This window comes from Cephus cinctus, unplaced genomic scaffold (genome assembly GCF_000341935.2).
Source record: "Cephus cinctus unplaced genomic scaffold, Ccin1 Ccin1_scaffold0168, whole genome shotgun sequence".
In the NCBI taxonomy this organism is placed as follows: domain Eukaryota; kingdom Metazoa; phylum Arthropoda; class Insecta; order Hymenoptera; family Cephidae; genus Cephus; species Cephus cinctus.
In genome coordinates this window covers 1,581,590-1,590,142 of record NW_014332892.1, presented here as the reverse complement: position 1 = coordinate 1,590,142, position 8,553 = coordinate 1,581,590, and the positions used below count along the sequence as shown (strand labels likewise).

Here is an 8,553-nt window from a genome sequence, read left to right as displayed (position 1 = left end):
TTCAAAGAATTAAAGAATAGAGTTCTTCTTTGTTTTATGATTTTTTCTCCGTTTAGCAACTTTTTCGGAGACTTCGTTTGATAATGATTGAAGGAGACACACTCACAACATTCAGGATGAGATAAAGATTATTTCTTGTTCACGCAACTTCATACGTGTACGTCGGCTTAAAAAAAAATCAAAATCAAAAGTTAAGGTGGGCACAATTTTTGTTGGGTATCGTCCATGAGTGACGTATAAAAATCTCTTTTTTTTTTTCGTAGTCAAAATCTTCGTGCTCGCTTGGAGATACCTGAAACTCAAAATCAGTAGATGTTAGATCGGTTTTTGAAATCGAGAAACGAGGGAACCTGGAAGGAAATAATTTATCACAAAAATCAATCATCAATTTTCGCAAGTAATTTTATTTTATTTCCATAATATCACGACTGAGTCAAGATCGAAAACTTTTGCAGAAACAATCAAAATCCCTTTTTCTCACAGTATCTTCTAAAAACTGTAATCCAGACAGTCTTCAAGTTGGTAGCACCCAGTCGAACCGGAACACCTACGAAAAAATATCATTAGTATAAAATAAAAAAAAACCCATAAACAAAATAAAACTAAAAATATCCATTCGATAAACACAAGTCTTCTTTCGATTCGGCCCGAATATCTTGAAATTTGAAAATCGCGTACGAGGTGGCTAAAAAAGAAAGAAAAAAGAAAAAAAGAAACCAAAACAGGCGATCGTATGCCTTTCTAGACTTTATTTTGCTCTAAATCGAATACAAGGCTTTCTACAAGTTGACGACAACAAAAAGAAAAAAATTGTTAAACATTTTGGAATGTTCTAAAAAAAACTCGATACGTAACACAGTGGAAACGAGGGATGGACGCCGGAAGGATTGCGATTCTGCTCGTTTAACGTGAATTCCCATTGGATTAAAATAATGAATTTCACAGTCTCGCAAAAGAGCCAATGAAATGCATTAATTTCGCGAGCACAATACGCCAAAAATAAAGCCGTGGTCTCATCCCCTCTGCCATTGTATTTCACTAAGCAAGCGTTCTTTTCTCGGATACAATAAAGCCAATAGTCGATAATATATAATAAAGTAGGTGTATTCGCCAGTGTAATGAGCGCAGGGGTCAAAGTTCAATTCCATATACATAATGTACACAGGCTGTACATTATGCATATTCTGTACGTCGTATAAAGTGTAATAAGTATCATGTATGCTCGTATGCATTTGTTACGTATGTACAAATATACGTATGAATATCCACGTGTCGTATGACGTATGTAAAATATGCTTGTTGTCTTTTGGATTTGTGTATGTATGGGTGAACAGTTTCGGAAATACGTATGTATATATATATATATATGTATGACGTGACACAAATACGTGTCTACCGATGTCTCGCAAAAAAGCAAAAAAGTATCTAGAAAGATTATCGTTATTAATAGCGTAGTCGTTAATAATGTTGTTCTCTAAATAATATTAATATAAAATGAAAAAAAAAAAATAATCGTTCGTTGGCAAATACATGGCGAAAAGAATTATGATTACAAGTATTTTTTGTGTTCGAGGCGCTGAGCGGAAGTTGTAATTGTTACTGTAATGGGTTCATCTTGCGGTGCTGTACAGTCGACAATTAATTATGATCTTGTACTAAAAGTTACCGTGCATAAAGTCGAGTGCGAGATATTGATTGCGTTAAGTCTGAAAGTCTGAAAGAAACATTGCGGTGTATGTTAAATGATTTAAAAAAAAAAAATATTTTTCAAATTTACATATAAATTTGAACGTTGATTTTCTTTCTTTTTTTTTATGAGTGAAGTTTTTTTTTTTGATTTCTCGCACATCGCATTTTTTTTTTTCTAAACGTCGTTATCGGCCATTCGCGAGCTCGATACGACGTGTAGAGGTTATGTGCACTATTATTAAGAACAATTGTACTGGTGGTTTTTTTTCTGGATAGGGTGAAAAATCGAGGAAAAGAAAAACAAAAAAACAAAAGGACGAGGACTGGGTGAGAGTCTTTGAAGAGGAAAGTTTTGGTAAAATAAATAACTGGATCGAGAGGGAGGAATCACATTGTGGCTTAAAAAAATAGAAAGTGGAAGAAACTGGGATGCAATACGAAGGTAAAAGGAATAAAAAAAGAGTACCTAAGCAGATATTGGCAGTAGAGGTGAGTGTGAGTAGCTTGAGATTATTGTTTCTGTTCTGCGTAAATAAATAATTTCTAAAATATCACTGGTTTCGAGAAATTGACCCGGGCCACTTTGGGCAGAGCCACAAGCAAGGGATACGAGAACGTAAAACTAAAGAATTGTGTACGTTGAATATATATATACCCAGTGTCGTTGGTATCTCCGCTTGGACTTTTCTAATGGAATTTCATTTTCTTTATTTTTATTTTTTTCATCTTTTTCGTTCCACTCGTGGTCTTAGCTGCACACCCGAGCAACGTCTTTAATAAAATCGCAACGTAAAGCCAAAAAGTTTCTCAAGAGAAATTACGCGAAAACCAGTTTCGCGATGCCTAAACAAAGTCAACCGGATCTACCGGTATTAAATATATATGTATGTATATATATATATAAAAAACGGGGAAGGACGAAGAAGGGTGGAGTAGAGGTAAGGGGAAGAAAATTCACACTTGGAAAACCACCTTGAATCGTCGTGAAATCCAAGGGGTGGATTTATATCGGAGATAAAATATATTTTCGAAAAATTCGATGAAATCGAAAAAACGTATCTTGGGATTTTTTTTGCTTACAAAATTTCTCGTCCGGCGAATATTTAAAATTCCCGCTTCTACGGTAGGAATTGACAGTTCCTACGGTAGACGTCACGTTTTCTCGTCTCGAATTTTGTCTCCTTGTGGATTTCATTTCTTTTAAGGGATGAATTACGTTTGAAATGGGGTATGACGGTAAGGGGCATTCCTACCCAAAATGGCGGCTGGGTCTGGTTATTTAATACAGTAAATCTGTTTCACAGCTGGACGCGCCCAGCGCCTCTGTTCTAGCCTAAATCTAAGTCGTACTTGAAGGCACTTAACACAAGGCTCTCTTGGTTCAAAACCTACTGTTGTTGTTTTTTTTTATCTCGGATACGTTACGTAATGCTAACTGCCTAGGACGATCGGAAATATTTCCAACTTACGTAAAACGTAACGGGAACTTACGATCGTCCGCGCGAACTAACCTATATTTTTTTCTCTTATTAATAATAGCTCGGTTTTCTCAAGCTTTCTTTCGCTCTCGCACTTAATTCTCTCTTATTCTTGAACACTATCACACTCACGCATTCTTTAACTCGCTTTCGCTCTCTCTCTCTCTCTCTCTCTCTCTCTCTTTCTCTCTCGTTCTGCTGACGAGAGACGCGTGGCCGGGCGTTTTATCGCATTCTTTAACTCGCTTTCGCTGTCCGCGCGAACTAACCTATATTTTTTTCTCTTATTAATAATAGCTCGGTTTTCTCAAGCTTTCTTTCGCTCTCGCACTTAATTCTCTCTTATTCTTGAACACTATCACACTCACGCATTCTTTAACTCGCTTTCGCTCTCTCTCTCTCTCTCTCTCTCTCTCTCTTTCTCTCTCGTTCTGCTGACGAGAGACGCGTGGCCGGGCGTTTTATCTAGAGTTTCGAAATAGGTCCGAGTTTTATGAACACTGAAACACAGGTACGTCTAATGAGACGTTATTGGGTAACGGTCATATTTTTTTTCTAAATTCCTTTCAGGATTCAATTTACACGAGTGCACGTTACGACGAAGAATTAAATTTTATTTTTTTGATATATTCAAATAATCTTTGAATTTTTAGTACGGTACCTTAGCACGTAAACAGAGTGACGTACTATTTTGAAAAGTTATGTTGGACAAAAGAACTTTCTTTAGCATAGCTTTTTTTTTCCGCGTAATATATATTTTTTTTTATTCCATAACAATTTTATGCTATTTCGAAAAGTCTGTATGCAAGTTTTTGACTTTGCTCGTCTGAGTTTCTGGGTCTTAATTTTTTTTTTAATTTTGAAATAACTTCGATTTCCGGGCCTAGCCACGTTTCTCGCGTGCGGTTCGTTACAAAGGACAGTTACAATTTTCGCGTTTTTTTTTTTTTTGTAATATCATAAAATTTGGAGACGACGTTATCGGAAATTAAAAAATAATGTCTATGCTCCCTATGCCGTCATCACAAAAATTTCCTTTTCACTTTCATCTCAAATATAATATATAGAATATAATATCTTATCTCGTTAGAGTTTCAATTTCTCAAAGCTTTTTTCTCTCTTCTCTCATCTCGTAACTTTTAATTTCTTTCAGCGCAGATTTCTTTTATTAGGCTCGTCAGCTTGTCTCTTAATAATCGCAATTTTTTCCCTATACTTCTCGCTCAATCTCCTTCTACCATTTTTTCCCCACTAATCTCATATACACGCATTTAGCATAATTTTTATATCTTACAGACATACCACATTCACTTGGAAATATTAACAACGGATAAACCCGCGTAGGAGTACGGCCAAAAGATTAGTAACGTTTAAGTTAATTTTTCTCGTCGTCAAAATATTATCGAAATAAATCACACATACGTACAAATAATAACTCGTCCATTGGATTCTTAAATTTTCATAAATTTCTCAAGTTTTTCGCGAAAATAATAAAAAAACGAAAATATCAATCGTATATCATTCACACCGAAAAACCATTTGATATCTCACGTGCGATTCGCGCCCCGTGTCGACCTAAACTTGGAAAGCTATAATTAAATTTTTTTCTTTATAATATTAATAGAGATATAATATATCATACAAAAAATAAAGCACTGTAGTTTCTAAATACCTGGATGGCATGTAGTGTGTAACGTTCACAATTTTAAATTTAATCATTTACTTAATTTTCTTTTTTTTCTTTATCTTAATAATTCCATTCGATAATCACCACTCTCTCTCTCTCTCTCTCTCTCTCTCTCCCTCTCTCTCTACAGGTTTCCAAAATATGCCGAACAAATTTTACCATCTAAATATCACGATGCGCGCGTCTCCGTGTGTTGTAAATGAACACGACCGAACGACAAACAAGAAAAGAAAAGAAAATATTATTAATAATAAAAATAATTTCGTAATCGAAGAAAAGATTTTTTAAAAAAACCGTCATTGCAATAATCGTGTCCGCGACCGCGGAAAATATATAATTTTTTTTCTCCAACTACGGATATTGGTACCCGACAGTACGGTTTGCGTATACTTGCAAAGAAGAAGAAGAAGATAAGGCAATAGAAAGAAGAAGAAGAAGTATAGATAGAGGCAGAGAAATAAAAAAAATTAAAAGTTAACATAAACAAAAAAAGTCTCGCCCTGCACATTTCTCTCTACGTTAATACGTATATTCCTCGCATTGGCTAAAAAACGTGTGCTCTCCCTTTTGTTTTTTCTTTTTCTTTTTATCAATTTTTTTTTAAACATGGTTCGCTCATTTTTCAGCCCGAACACAACACCGCCTTACAATATTTTGATATAATCATTTTGCTTTTTGTTTTCGGTTAGCGTCTCCCTTAATCCCAATCCGACACCCAAAAACAAGAATTTGTTATCGACGAAGTGACTTCGCGTGGTTTCATTTTTTCTTTAAATATACATATATAAATATATATATATATAATAATGAATATATACGTATATATGTATGCCGTATATGTATATAATAATCTAATTCATCATAATAAGCCCGATTACGTAAAAAGAGTTAAGTTAAACTATAATGCGGTAATAGACCAATCATTAAATATACAATGCGTTACGTTATATTTTTTAAATTCACTTTTCCACCATTTTCCATTTTTAGTATTTTTTCCCTCGTATTTTCGCGCCGCGGTACCCCTCTTCTTACCCGTTCCCGTTACTCTTTATTTATTTATAGAAGAAGATAAATAAGCGCCCGGGCGCCACGCGGTTCCGCGGGATAACGAGTTAATTGGCCGTTCGTCGTTGCGATTTTTTTTTTTTAATGCGTCTTTACACTTTTTTTTTAACTCATTTTCGCTTTTTTCTTTTTTTGTAATTTTTACAAGACATTACTCTCGATGGCGAGTTGGACTCTCCACGTGGTACTTCATTTTTTTTCCAATGTTATTAGTACCTCATTTTTTTTTTCCTTTAAGCTTAGAATCACTTAACGATTAAATCTTAGTATCCCAATACGTATTTTTTTTTCTTTAATAATATCTCAATATTACGTTTCGAAGGCACATGTAGACAAAATATCTGTTCGATCGTTTACGCGAAAGAGGAGAAAAATCATCATCGTTTGACCGTCATCAATAAACGTTTATATCACTTACTACCATCGATCCTGTCCAAATTAACTCTGATTCGTCATACCAATCACCGTCACCGTTACAAATCGTCACAGTCATCGTGTATAGTCGTCATGTCCCGGTACTCGCATATCCGAGCATTGCATCGACAAAGGAAAAGGGAAAACAATGAGAATTCAAAACGAAAAACAAAGAAAAAAAAATTATTAAAACCGAAAATCCTAATATCAAGAATAATACGGTTCACAGTGGTAAGCAAAGACGTAAATACAAAAAAGAAAATAGAGCCTCACGTATTAAACGTACAGTATAAACAAGTTGCAAAGCTCGTATACAATAAAGTAGGTACTGGAGATTCGCGATCCTCAAACAAAAAAAAAAAGGAAAGAAAATCCTGATATCGAAGTATCTTAAAATCGTTAAAAAAAAAAAATTAAAATACAATCGACGACAATTACCTCGAACGGCAATCAAAGTCCTGATAATTTAATTAATTTTCTCATTTTTTTTCACCCTTATCTCGTCGTCATTCCAAAAAAGGTCGTCACGTGACCCCCCCATCGTGTGTAAATATATGCTGGGCGTATGTGTATCTGCGCGCGCGCGCGCGCGCGCGTGTGTGTGTGTGTGTGTGTGACGCGTGAATTTTTTCACGCGATTCTCATTTGACTCGCCTGACGATCGTTGAACGAAGGCGTTAATTAGAGAAATGAAAAAAAAAGATATATATATAGATACACGTAAAATCTAACGTACATACTGCCTAGTAATCTAGTAATCTCTCTGTGTGTATAGTATATATATATTTTTATATATATATATACGTGGCGGCCATTGACGATTAACGCATATACTTCGTAAATTTGCGTTTCGTCTCTGTTCATTATTATTATTTTCGTATCCCCGATCACACCCGTTCGATTTTCAGATGAGAATCGATCGGCCGTGATCGATATCAATCAAGGCCTTGCGAGGCAGTATTATCGATCAATTAAATCCATAAACACTAGTCATTTATCATTAATCGGAATTAACGTTAAAAAAAGACGCGGCTTTAAAAAACAACGCGAGCTCACGATCAATCGTTATAGTCCCAGTCGTACTCGCGTTCCACGTGCCAGTTTCTATTATCCTTAATTATATCGATCTATATATATATATATATATATATATATGCTATTCGTTTCGCGATTATAAACATTACGAAAATGTGATCGCCCAAATAACTGCGTCTCGTCTGTCTCTTAGTGTCACCATCAAGTGCAATCATGTATAGTCGCGACGATCGTTAATGCATTTTCTCGGTTTTAAACTTTACATATATCGTCACACGCGATTAACGCGCGACACGTAAAATCGTGCCGAATACGTAAACGCGATATTTCTGTATAGAAAAATTTTGAAAAAAATTTTTTTTTTTCTCCTGCTTCTATTCTAAAAAACGAATGCGCCTTCAATGTATCTGCAAATGATTAACGAAATTGCATATCTATACTTCACGACGTCAAATCCGATATTTTATTAAATCTTTATTACACCGTTATCGGTATTTCGGTTTATCCGTTTCCTCTCAACAGCTCGACGCATTACGGGCGATTGACTTACTTTTAAGTAGGTAATGCGTTTATGAGTAGTTTAGTTTAGCTTGTTTCATAAATATTGTCTACAGTATGGAAAGTCGGACAGCCGTGACGCGCGTTTGGAGTGGCGTAGGAATACGGGACCAGTTAGGTATGTATATATATCTATACACGTGTATATCGAAAAAGCCAAAAAGGACCTTCACGCATCGTATACAGGATATCGTTAATCGATCCTTACTCGGGCCGGTTCGCAAATCAAATTTCCTCCCTAAATTTCTCATTATCTCTTCGTTTAATCTATAGGATCTTACTTTCTTTTTGGATACGGTTGGAGCCTCTCTTTGCATCCTAACATCTATTAACGTGCGTCGATAGACCTGATAATACGTCGGTTACTTGGCACTAGGATTACGTACCAACCCTCATTATTATTATTATTATTATTTTCAAAAACCCTTCGAACCTGGCGACATCACAAGAATTCTAATCTATCAGCATTTCTAATTCGTCGATACGAGAAAGAGAAAATGCATCTAACGTAGTTTCGATGGCTGGACTATGGTCACTGGGGGTCGGGTGGGGGGCGGGGGGGTAGTGGGATTATTATTTAAATATAAATGCATTATAGGAATCTGTAGTTGCATACTGGTATATGGG

The 8,553-nt window shown here is 35.4% G+C and overlaps 1 long non-coding RNA gene across 1 annotated transcript; it reads right to left on the bottom strand.

Annotated features, from left to right (window-relative positions):
• Positions 1–734: 734 nt before the first annotated feature.
• LOC107263949 lies at positions 735–4,932 on the bottom strand. The gene is made up of 2 exons (XR_001536800.2): positions 3,437–4,932; positions 735–3,200 (listed from the first exon to the last, which is right to left on the bottom strand). It is a non-coding gene; the product is annotated as an uncharacterized LOC107263949 (long non-coding RNA).
• Positions 4,933–8,553: the final 3,621 nt, after the last annotated feature.